General features: G+C 40.1%; 1 protein-coding gene across 5 annotated transcripts in view; it reads left to right on the plus strand.

The window, feature by feature from the left end:
- Positions 1-17,865, plus strand: part of arb2a (ARB2 cotranscriptional regulator A) — a 547,436-nt gene that overhangs the window by 197,096 nt on the left and 332,475 nt on the right. The window lies entirely within an intron of this gene.

The raw sequence follows: 17,865 nt of genomic DNA on the forward strand, positions 1-17,865 counted from the left end.
ACCGAGGGAGCAATGTGCATCTCACACACACAGGATAGGTGATGGTTTGGGGTCGCGGAATAAATACTTAGGTGGGAAAACCGAAGCAAGGAACTTTGGAAGGGACAATAGATGACGGGGGAGGTGTCCATCAGAGAAGGCAAGGGGAGGAAATGTTAAGTAACGACGGAGGAAGGGAGGATGGGAAGCAGAAGGAGAAAGAGAGGCTCTTGTGTGGTCAGCCTGTGTGTGAAGAGGTTGGCTGGGCTCCAGTCGCCTCTCAGTGAGCAAGTGTTAACCACATGGCCACCTCCCTCTCGCCCTCCATCTTTGCCTCTCTCCCTCTTTACGATGATGGCGGCGGACTGGTCAGTGCAGCCTTCAGTCTTTGTTGACCACCAGGATTATTATCTCTACCACACACACTGTGCGAAGAAAAAAGAAAAAAGGTGGTCATGTGACACTGACCTCACGCAAACACACATATTAGCAGATGTGCGGACACACGTCTCGACCGCTCTGGTCAAACAAAGGAAGTTACTCTTTTAAGAAATGTATTTCCATTGTGGAGAATAGCTGACGCCAGATTAAAATAAAAAAAAAACTATATTTTCCTTGACAGCTAAGACCATTAGGTTGCTGTAATTAATATGCATATATTAGGGATGACTCAGGATCAATCACACACACAAAAAATGCAATAATCACATATATGCGCAGAATTATTCCTTAAATTAATTTTGATGGACATTCTCCTTTACCTGGTTACCTGAAAGGCGGCACAGGTGCTACATGGTCAGTGATCAGGTCAATGCAAAGATGAGTGAGTCCACGGCTGTGACTTCCAAAAATATGCCGATGGGTCATTAGTTAAAAAGATTTTGAGCAATACAGAAGTAAATAATAAGTAAAACATTTAAAAAATTGTTCCTGGATGACATTCTGTCAGTAAAATTGCATTTGTATCCACATATTGGAGTCTTTTTTAAATGTAATTTAAATGATGCAAAATAGTAATAACTAGGGATGTCCGATAATGGCTTTTTGCCGATATCCGATATTCCGATATTGTCCAACTCTTTAATTACCGATACCGATATCAACCGATACTGATATCAACAGATATATGCAGTCGTGGAATTAACACATTATAAATGATAAATGATAAATGGGTTGTACTTGTATAGCGCTTTTCTACCTTCAAGGTAATCAAAGCGCTTTGACACTACTTCCACATTCACCCATTCACACACACATTCACACACTGATGGAGGGAGCTGCCATGCAAGGCGCTAACCAGCACCCATCAGGAGCAAGGGTGAAGTGTCTTGCTCAGGACACAACGGACATGACGAGGTTGGTACTAGGTGGGGATTGAACCAGGGACCCTCGGGTCGCGCACAGCCATTCTTCCACTGCGCCACGCCGTCCCAATTATAATGCCTAATTTGGACAACCAGGTATGGTGAAGATAAGGTACTTTAAAAAAAAAAAAAAAAAGATAAATAAATTAAAAACATTTTCTGGAATAAAAAAGAAAGTAAAACAATATAAAAACAGTTACATAGAAACTAGTAATTAGTCAAATTAACTGTTAAAGGTTAGTACTATTAGTGTACCAGCAGCACGCACAATCATGTGTGCTTACGGACTGTATCCCTTGCAGACTGTATTGATATATATTGATATATAATGTAGGAACCAGAATATTAATAACAGAAAGAAACAACCCTTTTGTGTGAATGAATGGGGGAGGGAGGTTTTTTGGGTTGGTGCACTAATTGTAAGTGTATCTTGTGTTTTTTATGTTGATTTAATAAAAACAAACAAAAAAAAACAACAAAAAAACAATACCGATAATAAAAATGATACCGATAATTTCCGATATAACATTTTAACGCATTTATCGGCAGAAACGGACATCTCTAGTAATAACCTGTAGTTAATTATGAATAATCCAAGTTCAAAAGTGTGATTATTTTAATTTAAAAAAAATCATTTAACAGCTCTATTAAATACATATGGGGTACGGTAGTTTGAAAATTAATGACAATTAAGACACTAATTAGAAATAGTCAAGTTATTGTTTTTAATTCGATTAATCACACTTGAATTTTGATTAATTATGATTAATCACATGTTTTTACTCACGTGCATGATTTCATTTATTTAAAAAATTACCAATATTTGGACACAAATGCAATTCAACAGTCAGCATGTCAAATAGACATTTTCTAATTGCATTTCTTCACCGGAATGCATGACATGTGTTTGCTCAACACTTGCTAACAGTTTTATGTAAATGAGTTAATGTTAGTGACATCTGCCCAACAGCATTGGCCTGATCGCTGACCGTATAGCAAGCCACGCCACCTTTTAGGTAACCGTCCCTGGTTAAGACAAAAGAGCATGTGGAGTCAAACTAAATTGTGTGATTAATCTGCATTGATGCAATAATATTATTTATGGCACGAGTTAACTTATTATTGACAAGGGTACAGTTAAAGAAAGTTTAACTTCAAAGTGATTATTTTTCAGAAGGAATAGTGCCACTTTCTCTGATCATGCCGCAATATTGTGCTGTATTTTTGTATGATTCTGTTTAATGTTCTCAAATATATCTTCGCTGTATTTTAAATCCGCACCATATGCAACAAGGTGTGTGTGTTCTTTTCCTACATTTCCCCTGTCAGCTCCCCTCCTGCATGTAGCCTTCTGTAACTTTTAACGGTGATTATTAAGACATCCTCACCCACCAATATTTCCCCATCCTACAAAGACAGATGCGATATGATTCGCATCTTGATGTTGAACTTGTCTCGCCTCCCCCATGCTTGCATAATGCATGCCAGACAGGATCAGATGCATTGAGCCAAAGGATATATGCAGCTGTTGTGTATCTTTTTTTCACAGCGTGCGATTTAGTTAGTGTTGTTAAACAGTCTTGTTTCTTTCACAGCTCTATGGACAACACCGCGATTTTGGAAAACACTACAAACATGTTCATCTTAAATGCGACCTGTAATATTATGTTACTGTCCAAAAGAAGTGTTAAGGTAAAGTGTTAAAGACAAAACATCTAATACATTATTTGTACAATATAAATGTTTTGTACTGATAATAGGGCTGTCAAGTGCGACATGTTTTTCTAAATCAGATTATTCACACTTTTGAATTTTCATTAATCGCGATTAATCACAGTACCGTATTTTCCGCACTATAAGGCGCACCGGATTATTAGCCGCACCTTCAATGAATGGCATATTTCATAACTTTGTCCACCAATAAGCCGCCCCGGACTATAAGCCGCGCCTACGCTGCGCTAAAGGGAATGTCAAAAAAACAGTCAGATAGGTCAGTCAAACTTTAATAATATATTGAAAACCAGCGTTCTAACAACTCTGTCCCAAAATGTACGCAAATGTGCAATCACAAACATAGTAAAATTCAAAATAGTGCAGAGCAATAGCAACATAATGTTGCTCGAACGTTAATGTCACAACACACAAAATAAACATAGCGCTCACTTTCTGAAGTTATTCTTCATTCGTAAATCCTTCGTCTTCGGTGTCCGAAGTGAAAAGTTGGGCAAATGTGAGATCCAAAATGGACGGTTCCGTCTCGTCGAAGTCATCGGAGTCAGTGTCACTGTTATCCAGCAGTTCTGTGAATCCTGCCTTCCGGAAAGCTCGGACCACAGTTGTGACCGAAATATCTGCCCAGGCATTTACGATCCACTGGCAGATGTTGGCGTCGTCTGGCGCTGCCTCCGTCTTAGTGAATGTGTGTTCGCCTTCTGTCATCCATTGTTCCCACGCAGTTAGCAGTCTAGCTTCGAATGCCCTGTTGACACCAATATCTAGCGGCTGGAGGTCTTTTGTCAATCCACCCGGAATGACGGCGAGTATTGAATTAAGCGCGTAAGCGTGTCTCTTAAAGTGATGTTATGAGCTAGCAAATATAACAACTACACTACCCAGCATGCAACGATAGTTACGAGCATGCGCGGTAGCCCTGAGAAGCGTTGTATGCTGGCAGTTAGAATGTGGTTATGAGCACGCTGTGAGTAAACGTTGAGAACTCAGTTAACACGCCTCGTCTGCATTATTTATAATTAGACAGACAACACACTTAATAGGAGCCATTTTGGGGTCTTTACATAAACACACAAATGGAAATGAAACGTCACATATCCCAGCATGCACCGCGCGCTTCTTCGTCATCCACTGTTCCCACGCAGTTAGCAGTCTAGCTTCGAATGCCCTGTTGACACCAATATCTAGCGGCTGGAGGTCTTTTGTCAATCCACCCGGAATGACGGCAAGTATTTAATTAAGCGCGTAAGCGTGTCTCTCAATGTGATGTTATGAGCTAGCAAATATAACAACTACACTACCCAGCATGCAACGATAGTGACGAGCATGCGTGGTAGCCCTGAGAAGCGTTGTTGTATGCTGGGAGTTAGAATGTGGTTATGAGCACGCTGTGAGTAAACGTTGAGAACTCAGTTAACACGCCTCGTCTGCATTATTTATAATTAGACAGACAACACACTTAATAGGAGCCATTTTGGGGTCTTTACATAAACACACGAATGGAAATGAAACGTCACATATCCCAGCATGCACCGCGCGCTTCTTCTTCTTCCGGGGGCGGGTGGTTGCTTACAGTACAAGAAGAAGCGCTTCCTGTTCTATGGGGGCGGGTGCTTACCTTGGCGGTTGCTTGCGTAGAAGAAGAAGCGCTTCCTGCTCTACCGGGAAAAAAGATGGCGGCTGTTTACCGAAGTTGCGAGAACGAAACTTTATGAAAATGAATCTTAATATTTATCCATATATAAAGCGCACCGGGTTAAAAGCCGCACTGTCAGCTTTTGAGTAAATTTGTGGTTTTTAGGTGCGGCTAATGGTGCGGAAAATACGGTAATTTACTTGCTTGAATGATTCAATTTAACTTAAAAGACTCCTAATGTTAAGAATTATCCATGTTTATGTACGTTTTCCAGAGACTTTTATTTTGAAGCATTTCTTGACAGTGTCACTTCCACTTTCCTTTTGACTTGTGTTAATGTGTGGTAACTTGTTTTCTCTCTTCTACGTTCAATCAGTGCTCTAGTCTTTGACGATGTGAGTATTCTGATGATTGTATGACTCATTTAGACTATTAATAGACATTACTGTGTTTGTGTAATGTTTAATGGTGTTTTAAGAACATTATTGGTGCCGGGTTGTGAAGAAGCTACCGGCTAACATCTCACTGTTAAGGATTGCATGGCTGCTGCTAATGTGGCTAATTCACACATGCTATTGTGAAACTGTAATATATTGACAGCTTGTTTGTGCATGCATGATTTCTATACTTTAAACCAGGGGTGTCAAAGTCATTTTAGCTCAGGGGCTGCATGGAGGAAAATCTATTACCAAGTGGGCCGGAATGGCAAACTCATGGCATGATAACTTAAATATAAAGACAACTCAAGGTTGATTTCTTTGTTTTACTTCGGCCAAAAATAGAACAAGCACATTATGAAAACGTACAAATCACAAATAATCCTGTGAACAAAACACTTCAAGTGTGTTGAAAATTCTGAGGAAACTGGTGCAGCTTCAAACACACAATGAGCTTAGACTTTGTCTCAGAGTATCTACAAAGCCAGGATTAAACTTTTAAGTCACAGTCTTTCTGGGATTGAACCAAAAACAAAGCTTGTAAACTCGTCGAGGTATCAAATACCTCCTTTGTCATGTCCACGTATCAATCCAGAGCTAACCCAACAAACCGTAAGAAACGGAGGTACAAACTGTTCAAAATAGTTAAATTCACTTTTCTTGTGTTCGACAGAGACATTTTGGGGCAACAGGTGTGCCAAATGACGATGTGTTCGAAGCACAAGACATAAAACGGCAGGTTTTAAGTTTCATGTGGGTCGAGGAGGGGGAGCCACAGTCACCCTTTACTTTGTACCTTTTGCTTGGCCCCAGTATAAACTGTTTGCTTGCCTAACAGAATTGATATTGTGACATCCAGTGGACACATTTAGAACAGCAGTTTATTTCATTAAAAAAAAGCAGCTCATTTTAATACTTGGCAAACTCATCACACGGGCCAAATAAAACCTGGTTTGACACCCCTGCTTTAAACACATCGTTGTCTGATTAGATAACATAAATATTAATAGGTATGTTACTTGTGTATTACAGATATTAACCCAAAGTACAGCTGTGTATACTCCAATATGCACCATTAATGTTGATGTGTCCAACTGATGACCAGAACCCCAACGTGGTCAATATCCTAATAAACCAGTCTCAGAGTTTAATACTCAACACATATACAAATTGTCACAATGTCATACAGAAACATTTTTATTCACTTAAATGCGTAATATTTGTATGCTCAAAACTTGTAACAGTTTTATCTAAAGTCCCGTCTGGGTGTTTTTTGAAGTGAAATTTGCCAGCAAGCGCACCAGTCGGAGTCTCCTCACTAATCGTATGTATTGACTTTAGGGCTTTAGCCATTCAGTTGATCAAAACAAATCTTAAATGTATATTGTGTTGCTAAAATTCATCGTTTAATGAAAAAGTATGGGAATTGATAAGATTTTTCCAGTGCTTATTCCACTTTTGATTCTGCTTATTAATTCTTATTTGGAAACAAAGAGGGAAAAAAAGGTGGATTAGCCTTGTTTAGTTTAGAGGTAACATGACCTTAGAAAGCCTACAGTGACGTCACACACAGTACAGGCCAAACGTTTGCACACACCTTCTCCTCATTCAATGCGTTTTCTTTACTGCTTTGCACACTCGTGGCATTCTCTCGAGCTTCAAACACACCTGTGAAGTGAAACCCATTTCAGGTGACTACCTCTTGAAGCTCATCAAGAGAATGCCAAGAGTGTGCGAAAAAGTAATCGGAGCAAAGGGTGGCTATTTTGAAGGAACTAGAATATAAAACATGTTTTCAGTTATTTCACCTTTTCCTGTTAAGTACATAACTCCACATGTGTTCATTCATAGTTTTGATGCCTTCAGTGACAATCTACAATGTAAATAGTCATGAAAATAAAGAAAACACATTGAATGAGAAGGTGTGTCCAAAACTTTTGGCCTGTACTGTACGTAGCATAGAAGAGAAAATGTACTTTTGTTTTAAATACATGGAATAAATATTCTTCTGTAGAATTTAACAAATTAAATCATGTGCAAATAACACAAGAATGTAACATTTAGTAACATGTGATAGTAACTTATCACATGCAAAGTGAGATATATCAAGCCTTTTTTTGTTATCATTTTGCTGATTATGGCTTACAGTTTATGAAAACCTTGAATTGAAAAGCTCAGGTTTCAAAAAGTGTAAGACAAGATCATTAAAAAATGATTATAAAGGCTTGACATATCTCACTCTGCATGTAATGAAGTAATATCACAGATTAGTTTCACATTTTAAGTTAATTGCTGACATAAATTGATTTTTGGAGTTTCACCTGTATAATATGATAACAAAATATTTGGTCTGAGGAAAACATGTAACTTTTTTCTGACTACAATTAAACATTCATCTACCGAAAATGAAGAGTGTCTACTGTAGCAAATAGATGCAAGCTTTTGACCACAAACTTAGTCGCTGTTTCGTGACATACGTCTTGCAGCAGACGTGAACTTGGGGGGGGGATTACTGCCCGCCTCGGAGCCAGAATCTATTTCTTGTCACGCTCATCTAAATGACAAGGCGTTCAGTTCAATTTGACAAATAATAGCGCTAACATGATAGGTGGTGAGTTAGTACCTGTTGTATTCAGATGGTGTGCTAGCGTTACTACTGGTGGGGTGAGTTCGGAGCGGTTAAAAAACACGACTTTAATTAATAATTTTTGGCTGCAGTGTGTTGACATTTGTCAACATATTGCTCGTATGTCATCCTCTTGATAAAATAGCAATCTTGTAATTAAAGCTGCAAGCAGCGTTGGTCGGGCCCGCGTATTTGGCAGGTGCTAGTCCCAAGTGTCCCAATACTTTTGTCTACTTTTAGTCTGAAGTGTCCCAAGACTTTTGTCTAGTGTACCTACCTTGTCTGCATTGTGTGGGCACGTTGGTGCTTCCTGCTTTTAAGCAGCCATCATGAGAAAACAGCAGCGCAGCAGCATCAGCGCAGCGGGTCTTTGAAGGGTCATAAAATCAAAACCGGAGCAGGTATCACAAAACGGTTCTGTTAATTTATGCACAAGGGTTTAATCTCTGACCTGTGTTATTTTGAAGCCGAAACGACAAACGCGCTCAGAGGAGATAGTTTTTGAAGGAAGGTGACCGGTTTTTACAAAAAAATTGTTTTGAAGGGGGAATAGCAAACATCCTGTTGATTTTTGCTGGAGGTTGTCAATTAATGAAATGTAGGTCCAAGTGAGACCTACATAGAGGTTTTTGTTTCATGTCTGTCCGACCTTCCCAGTGGGAGTTACAAGCATTTTTGTCAGATTTTTCATCCGAGGAGCAGTTTTTTGTGCGTTTTATTAAAAAATTGCTGTAGAGCACAATTTTTAGATTTGGGGTTAGGTTTTTTCATTAGATCACAGTTTTAGCCAGTCCTGATGTGTGTGTTCAGTTTGGTGAGTTTTGAAGCATGTTAAGGGGGTCAAATTACAGCTCAAAGAGGGAAAAGTGACTGTTTTTAGTACTTTTTTGTGTTGAAGGGGGAATAGCCAACTTCCTGTTGATTTTAGCCCGAGAATGTACCATTATGAAAGTTAGGTCTGAGTCAGACCTACATAGAGGATTTTGTTTCATGTCTTTCCGACCTTCCTAGTGGGAGTTACAGGCAGTCTAGTTTTTTTTTTTTCTAGGGGGCGCTAGAGCGCAATTTTGATTTTTGCAGTTTTGTTTTTTTATTAAAAGGCAATTTTCGCAGGTTCTGATGTGTGGGTCAAATATGGAGAGTTTTGAAGCATGTTAAGTGGGTCAAATTACAGCTCAAAGAGGTGGTCGGTATAATAATAATAAAGAATAATAATAAAACGAACGAATAACAATAGGTCCTTATGTCCCATTGCATAAGGACTCCCTGTGGGAGTCCTTTTGCAATGGGCCATTGCGGGCCCTAATTATGTCCCATTGCATAAGGACTCCCTGTGGGAGTCCTTTTGCAATGGGCCATTGCGGGCCCTAATTATTACAAGTAGCGCTATTGTAATATTTTCTTGTAAAATGTTAGTGTTTGTTCCATTTTGCAATCCGGAAGAACCGTTAAGAGAACCGCTAGACAAAATGCCAAGGTATTCCAAGCAATTGACACACCGGAAACCGGTTGTGAACAATACTACTAATAAATGTTGTTAAGATTGGAACTGCATGGAGTACCAGGCATGTACTCTGGCATGATGGTGTAAGGGTGCAGTGTTTTTTCCATTAATGCTCACATGGTAAAAGTACAATTTTGATTTTGATGATGTGTAAATATTAGGAAAAAAATGAAGGTTATGACAGGCAGAACAATTGTGCATCTTTTTTTCTTAAAATACACATTGAGGCTATGAAGTGTATTTTATACCAGTGGTCCCCAACCGATTGGTACCGGGCCGCACAAGAAATAAAAAAAAATAAATAAAATAAAAATACTTTTTTTTATTATTTTTTTTTTTATTAAATCAACATAAAAACACAATATATACATTATATATCAATATATATCAATACAGTCTGCAGGAATACAGTCCGTAAGCACACATGACTGTATTTCTTTATGGAAACCTCCCCTGGTCCGTGGGACAAATTTTCAAGCGTTGACCGGTCCGCAGCTACAAAAAGGTTGGAGACCACTGTTTTATACGATTACTCGATTAATCGAACGGACTTATCGATACATCACTTGATTAGTAAAAAATGTGATAGCTGCAGCTCTAATTGACCTGATCACTGACTTAATAACAACCCACGCTGCCCTTCAGGTAGCGTTAAGGTAAAGGAGCATGTGAAGTAAAAAAAAAAAAAATTTGTTTTTTCTGTGTTTAATGTTATTGTTTTCATGAGTCATCACATTTATTAGGGCAGTGGTATCAAAAATGCGGTGTGGGGGCCCTTTGTGGCCCGCAGCTCACTTTATATATGTTCGTAGCACATACACAAGACAATATAAACACGCTCTGTATTCAAACACTACGCAAAAAGATGGACAACCGGCCCGCATCTCCCCAAAATTTTGGCCCAAACGAGCAGACGACCTGTGCTTTTTACAGTACCGTATTTTCCGCACTATAAGGCGCACCGGATTATTAGCCGCACCTTCAATGAATGGCATATTTCATAACTTTGTCCACCAATAAGCCGCCCCGGACTATAAGCCGCGCCTACGCTGCGCTAAAGGGAATGTCAAAAAAACAGTCAGATAGGTCAGTCAAACTTTAATAATATATTAAAAACCAGCGTTCTAACAACTCTGTTCACTCCCAAAATGTACGCAAATGTGCAATCACAAACATAGTAAAATTCAAAATAGTGCAGAGCAATAGCAACATAATGTTGCTCGAACGTTAATGTCACAACACACAAAATAAACATAGCGCTCACTTTCTGAAGTTATTCTTCATTCGTAAATCCTTCGTCTTCGGTGTCCGAAGTGAAAAGTTGGGCAAATGTGAGATCCAAAATGGCCGGTTCCGTCTCGTCGAAGTCATCGGAGTCAGTGTCACTGTTATCCAGCAGTTCTGTGAATCCTGCCTTCCGGAAAGCTCGGACCACAGTTGTGACCGAAATATCTGCCCAGGCATTTACGATCCACTGGCAGATGTTGGCGTCGTCTGGCGCTGCCTCCCTGTCTTAGTGAAGGTGTGTTCGCCTTCTGTCATCCACTGTTCCCACGCAGTTAGCAGTCTAGCTTCGAATGCCCTGTTGACACCAATATCTAGCGGCTGGAGGTCTTTTGTCAATCCACCCGGAATGACGGCGAGTATTGAATTAAGCGCGTAAGCGTGTCTCTTAATGTGATGTTATGAGCTAGCAAATATAACAACTACACTACCCAGCATGCAACGATAGTTACGAGCATGCGCGGTAGCCCTGAGAAGCGTTGTTGTATGCTGGGAGTTAGAATGTGGTTATGAGCACGCTGTGAGTAAACGTTGAGAACTCAGTTAACATGCCTCGTCTGCATTATTTATAATTAGACAGACAACACACTTAATAGGAGCCATTTTGGGGTCTTTACATAAACACACAAATGGAAATGAAACGTCACATATCCCAGCATGCACCGCGCGCTTCTTCTTCTTCTTCCGGGGGCGGGTGGTTGCTTACAGTACAAGAAGAAGCGCTTCCTGTTCTATGGGGGCGGGTGCTTACCTTGGCGGTTGCTTGCGTAGAAGAAGAAGCGCTTCCTGCTCTACCGGGAAAAAAGATGGCGGCTGTTTACCGAAGTTGCGAGAACGAAACTTTATGAAAATGAATCTTAATATTTATCCATATATAAAGCGCACCGGGTTAAAAGCCGCACTGTCAGCTTTTGAGTAAATTTGTGGTTTTTAGGTGCGGCTAATGGTGCGGAAAATACGGTATATGATGATTTCTGTGTGTCCTGTCATGATGAACATGTGTACACATCTCTTGCAAGTTTTGGTAAGTTATCCATTGTGCTAAAGCCATCAAAAAGGTTTTAGTCAGCATTATAAAGTTAGTAATAAAAATACATAATATCTCGAGTGAAACTCCACAAATGTGTATAGCAATTGAAATATTTTCCAGCAATAAAATGTACAAAATGAAACTGATGTATGCCATAGGCTCATAACATGCATCTCAAGATAATTTTGGGTTATCAAAAACTGTAAGCCATGATCATCAACATTCTAACAAAGTTTTAACATATCTCACTTTGCATGGAATGAGTTTGTATCACATATTAGTTTCACACTTGAAGTTGAATTGCTCATACAAATGAACATTTGCACGATAGTCAAATGTTTTAAGTTCCACCTGTGTATTGCCCCAATTTGCTTTGTTACGTAAAACACAAAGCTAATATGTGGATGTTTTGTTCAGATATAAAATGAATTGACCATTAAGTATCCTTAAAGTACAAAGTATAGCTTCTGCATCCTCCAATGTTTTTGTATGTGGCCCTCGCTAGAAAAAGTTGTAACTTTGTCAGCCCCAAGTAATATGGAACTATATTTTTTTCTAACATATAATTAGAATAAATAATACAGATTACATAATAAAGATATAATGTATAATAATATATTATATTTCAGGCTCTGTGACTCGCTATGATGCATCATTACCAGTTTGGCCACAGAATATATATCCACCTTAAAAGCATTCGGTTCAACTTCCCACTTTAACAAAGTGCAGATTTTTTTTCTATAAGCTCCACTGTAAACTTTGCCATACGCATATAGTAGGGTTGTACGGTATACCGGTATTAGTATAGTACCGCGATACTAATGAATCATATTCGGTACTATACCGCCTCTGAAAAGTACCGATCCACCACCCGCCTGCGCCCCCGTCGTCGTCACGTCCTGTCATTGCTGGTTTACGAGCAGAGGAGCATGTTCGGTAGTGCACACACACAGAGTACTTACAAGCAGACACAGTGTGTAGACAGAAAAGGGAGAACGGACAAATTTTGGCTTAAAAACTAACGATAAAGCTGAAGTTATAACACTGAAACGCCCCCGGAAGAGGTGCTTTAAGACATGGCTAGCTAGCTAGCGGCGGACGTCCAGTCGCAGTTGGCAGTGTTTTAGCTACTTCTAAATCACTGATCCTCGCCTCCATGGCGACAAATAAAGTATGTTTCTTACACATACCATTATCACTGGTGGATCTACACCTGACATCAACTGTAATGATACCAAGTACAATAGCGTATCTAGTCGATACTACTATGATTACGTCAATATTTTTTGGCATCACAACATCTTTAGTTTTTTAAAATGTATATTATGTTTATAAACTCAGTAAATATGTCCCTGGACACATGAGGACTTTAAATATGACCAATGTATGATCCTGTAACTACTTGCCCAAATTTGTGGTATCATCCAAAACTAATGTAAAGTATCAAACAACAGAATAATAAGTGATTATTACATTTTAACAGAAGTGTAGAGAGAACATGTTAAAAGAGAACGTAAGCAGATATTAACAGTAAATAAACAAGTAGATTAATAATTAATTTTACACCACTTGTCCTTCATCATTTTGACAAGTTAATAGAATGGAAAATGACACAATATGTTACTTGCACATGTCAACAGACTAATTAGGAGCCTTTGTTTGTTTACTTACTAATAAAAGACAAGTTGTTGTGTATGTTCACTATTTTATTTAAGGACAAAATTGCGATTTTTTTGTTAAAATAAAGCCAATAATGCAATTTTTTGTGGTGACCTTTATTTAGAAATGTATCGAAAAGTACCAACATGTTGGTATCGGGACAACACTAGCATATAGTATTTCATGTGAGTGAATAACTCATAGTAAAGTTATTATATATAGTGTATATACAGGTAAAAGCCAGTAAATTAGAATATTTTGAAAAACTTGATTTATTTCAGTAATTGCATTCAAAAGGTGTAACTTGTACATTATATTTATTCATTGCACACAGACTGATGCATTCAAATGTTTATTTCATTTAATTTTGATGATTTGAAGTGGCAACAAATGAAAATCCAAAATTCCGTGTGTCACAAAATTAGAATATTACTTAAGGCTAATACAAAAAAGGGATTTTTAGAAATGTTGGCCAACTGAAAAGTATGAAAATGAAAAATATGAGCATGTACAATACTCAATACTTGGTTGGAGCTCCTTTTGCCTCAATTACTGCGTTAATGCGGCGTGGCATGGAGTCGATGAGTTTCTGGCACTGCTCAGGTGTTATGAGAGCCCAGGTTGCTCTGATAGTGGCCTTCAACTCTTCTGCGTTTTTGGGTCTGGCATTCTGCATCTTCCTTTTCACAATACCCTACAGATTTTCTATGGGGCTAAGGTCAGGGGAGTTGGCGGGCCAATTTAGAACAGAAATACCATGGTCCGTAAACCAGGCACGGGTAGATTTTGCGCTGTGTGCAGGCGCCAAGTCCTGTTGGAACTTGAAATCTCCATCTCCATAGAGCAGGTCAGCAGCAGGAAGCATGAAGTGCTCTAAAACTTGCTGGTAGACGGCTGCGTTGACCCTGGATCTCAGGAAACAGAGTGGACCGACACCAGCAGATGACATGGCACCCCAAACCATCACCCAACCATGCAAATTTTGCATTTCCTTTGGAAATCGAGGTCCCAGAGTCTGGAGGAAGACAGGAGAGGCACAGGATCCACGTTGCCTGAAGTCTAGTGTAAAGTTCCCACCATCAGTGATTGTTTGGGGTGCCATGTCATCTGCTGGTGTCGGTAATTACTGAAATAAATCAAGTTTTTCAAAATATTCTAATTTACTGGCTTTTACCTGTATATTTTTTCCAAATACTTCTATTCACGCTGAAGATGCACTTGGCGATGAATTCGGCATGGCATCTATCAGAGCACAGGTCATTGGAAATCGTATACTTTTCCAACCAGCAGCATCCTACAAAATAAGGCCCATTAACCAGAAAAAAAAAACAAGGGGTCATATGGAAGGTTTAGATTTTCCAGCCAAATACACTTTTCCTTAGATGCGGGGATTGCAGGGCTCGGGATAAAGATTAATGGCTGAACAGTTCTGTGTTGGTGACCCTTGAATTTTGATCTTTGACCCAAAAGTCAGCATGATGTGAGTATGTTTGACCTTGTCTCTGTCAAGCACGCCCCCTCCCGCACCGCCCCGATCGCCGCTGCTCTGCCTCCGTCCGCCCTGGAGTAAGCTGTCACACACATGCAGATGCACACACACACACACACACACACACACACACGCACACACACTTGCAGACAAAAGAGTGAAGGAGGAGGGAAGAAGAACTAAGGTTTTGACGTGTGTGTGTGTGTGTGTGTGTGTGTGTGTGTGTCCGTCCTCTTTTACCTCCGTCAGTCAGGGTGGGTGGTGGATCAAATCAAACCTCTTTAGCCGGCCTGTTTTCATCTTTTTTCACCAGAACCCACCCAAGGCACGTGCATTCACACGCACACAAACCTTTTTTTGTTCCCCACACCTCGCACTCTTAACTCCCGCTGAGCTCCGAGACCACCTGCGCACAGCCATTCAGTCGCACAATCCAATATATACACCTCGTTCTCATTGCGGCGTGAACAAAATGTGACTCCATTCCCTTTTTTTGCATAGTATTTAGAGAATTAGGATAATAATTTGACAATTGTCCTTTTTTGGTTATAATAACTTCAATGAGCCGTGCACACACATGAACATAAGCCCATAATAAAGCTGAGGTGATTAATATGCTTCCTTACACCCATTAATAAGCTCTTTACTGCTTTTAGGGTCCCTACTTTTTAGCCTTAGGTCCATAGTGTGCAACCCCTCAACCTTACCTAATCCCTCTTCTCTCCTCCTGCGTCAGATCACACACCAGCAGCCCATATTTAAAGGGGATGTTTGATGGACTAAGGAGTGATGGGGGGGGGGTATAGAAAGTGGGATGCTGATCAGGAGGAGCAGGGGCGAGGGGGGGCTTTCTTCGTACTTTGCCGTATAGAAGTTTGGGAGTTCACTTTACTCTGAATTTTAGCAGTAATCCAGTTAGCTATTTTCTGTCAGCCAAGCGGAGGAATGGCAGGAACAAAAGGCACATTCATGGGCTTAAGAAGCTTCCAAAGAGTTCACCCAAGGCTGGCTGGCTGGGATTAGGCCAGCGGGTCCTGGAAAAGAAGAAGGGGGGAAAAAAAGAGCAGAAGGGACCAACAAAAAAAAAAAGAACGGTGCTTCATCTTCCTTTAAGGACCTTTATTTTATAAATGAAAGAATGCTTTTTTCACGCTATTTTTAAGGACCGTTTATATTTAAAAATGAAAGAATACTTTTTTTCTCCACGCTATTTTTACGCGTTTTCCCAATAATATAACACACCTCTTAAATGTTGAGAGAGATAAATTGACAGACTCACTTCTATAGCACTCTGTTCTTCTTCCCTCAACTATATTCAGCTTCAGTGCAACATCAAGGAGATATCTTGATAATCGAGACCGGGGAACATCAAATGTGTGACATCTTTCCGCTTTTCAATTATACATTCAGGATAAACCCACTGTATTCCAGGAAGAAAATATATAAAGTCTTCTCAGTTCTCTCTTAAAGACGAAATGCTTTTTTAAATTCCCTCATGCGTAACGTTTTTAGCCCTCACTTCTTTTAAAATGATGTCGGGTATTCTTTCAGTGGCTAGAAAACGTCCCTTGTAGAGGGAGCACAGCTGTTCAGTTCAAAAAACGACCAACACGCCGGATTGTAGTCAGCTGGAGGCGTGTCTTAATGAAATTAAACAATGGATGTCCGCTACCTTCTTGCAACTCAACGCCAAGAAAACGGAAATGCTGATTATCGGTCCTGCTAAACACCGACATTTATTTAATAATACCACCTTAACATTTGACAACCAAACAATTACACAAGGCGAATCAGTAAAGAATCTGGGTATTATCTTCGACCCAACTCTCTCTTTTGAATCACACATTAAGAGTGTTACTAAAACGGCCTTCTTTCATCTCCGTAATATCGCTAAAATTCGTTCTATTTTATCCACTAGCGACGCTGAGATCATTATTCATGCGTTCGTTACGTCTCGTCTCGACTACTGTAACGTATTATTTTCGGGTCTCCCTATGTCTAGCATTAAAAAATTACAGTTGGTACAAAATGCGGCTGCTAGACTTTTGACAAGAACAAGAAAGTTTGATCATATTACGCCTATACTGGCTCACCTGCACTGGCTTCCTGTGCACTTAAGAAGTGACTTTAAGGTTTTACTACTTACGTATAAAATACTACACGGTCTAGCTCCGTCCTATCTTGTCGATTGCATTGTACCATATGTCCCGGCAAGAAATCTGCGTTCAAAGAACTCCGGCTTATTAGTGATTCCCAGAGCCCAAAAAAAGTCTGCGGGCTATAGAGCGTTTTCTATTCGGGCTCCAGTACTATGGAATGCCCTCCCGGTAACAATTAGAGATGCTACCTCAGTAGAAGCATTTAAGTCCCATCTTAAAACTCATTTGTATACTCTAGCCTTTAAATAGCCCCCCTGTTAGACCAGTTGATCTGCCGTTTCTTTTCTTTTCTCCTCTGCTCCCCTTTTCCTTGGGGGGGGGGGGGGGGGGGGCACAGGTCCGGTGGCCATGGATGAAGTGCTGGCTGTCCAGAGTCGGGACCCGGGGTGGACCGCTCGCCTGTGCATCGGCTGGGAACATCTCTACGCTGCTGACCCGTCTCCGCTCGGGATGGTGTCCTGCTGGCCCCACTATGGACTGGACTCTTACTATTATGTTGGATCCACTATGGACTGGACTCTCACAATATTATGTCAGACCCACTCGACATCCATTGCTTTCGGTCTCCCCTAGAGGGGGGGGGTTACCCACATATGCGGTCCTCTCCAAGGTTTCTCATAGTCATTCACATCGACGTCCCACTGGGGTGAGTTTTTCCTTGCCCGTATGTGGGCTTTGTACCGAGGATGTCGTTGTGGCTTGTGCAGCCCTTTGAGACACTTGTGATTTAGGGCTATATAAATAAAGATTGATTGATTGAAAAAACCTGGAAGAGACTAAAATTTTTTTTAGCAAATTCCTAAAAACGAGTGCTCCTGTTATTATCCAGCTAATTGTTTTCCAAATTTAATAAGGCTAAAGTGTTTTTACAAAAAAACAGACGATATACCATATGCAGTAGGTAAGGTTGTACTTCTGCCTCATTCCTGCGAGAATCCTGCATGCGACAGAAGCATTAAGGTGTAGG

The sequence above is a fragment of the Nerophis lumbriciformis genome, linkage group LG12 (assembly GCF_033978685.3).
Source record: "Nerophis lumbriciformis linkage group LG12, RoL_Nlum_v2.1, whole genome shotgun sequence".
In the NCBI taxonomy this organism is placed as follows: domain Eukaryota; kingdom Metazoa; phylum Chordata; class Actinopteri; order Syngnathiformes; family Syngnathidae; genus Nerophis; species Nerophis lumbriciformis.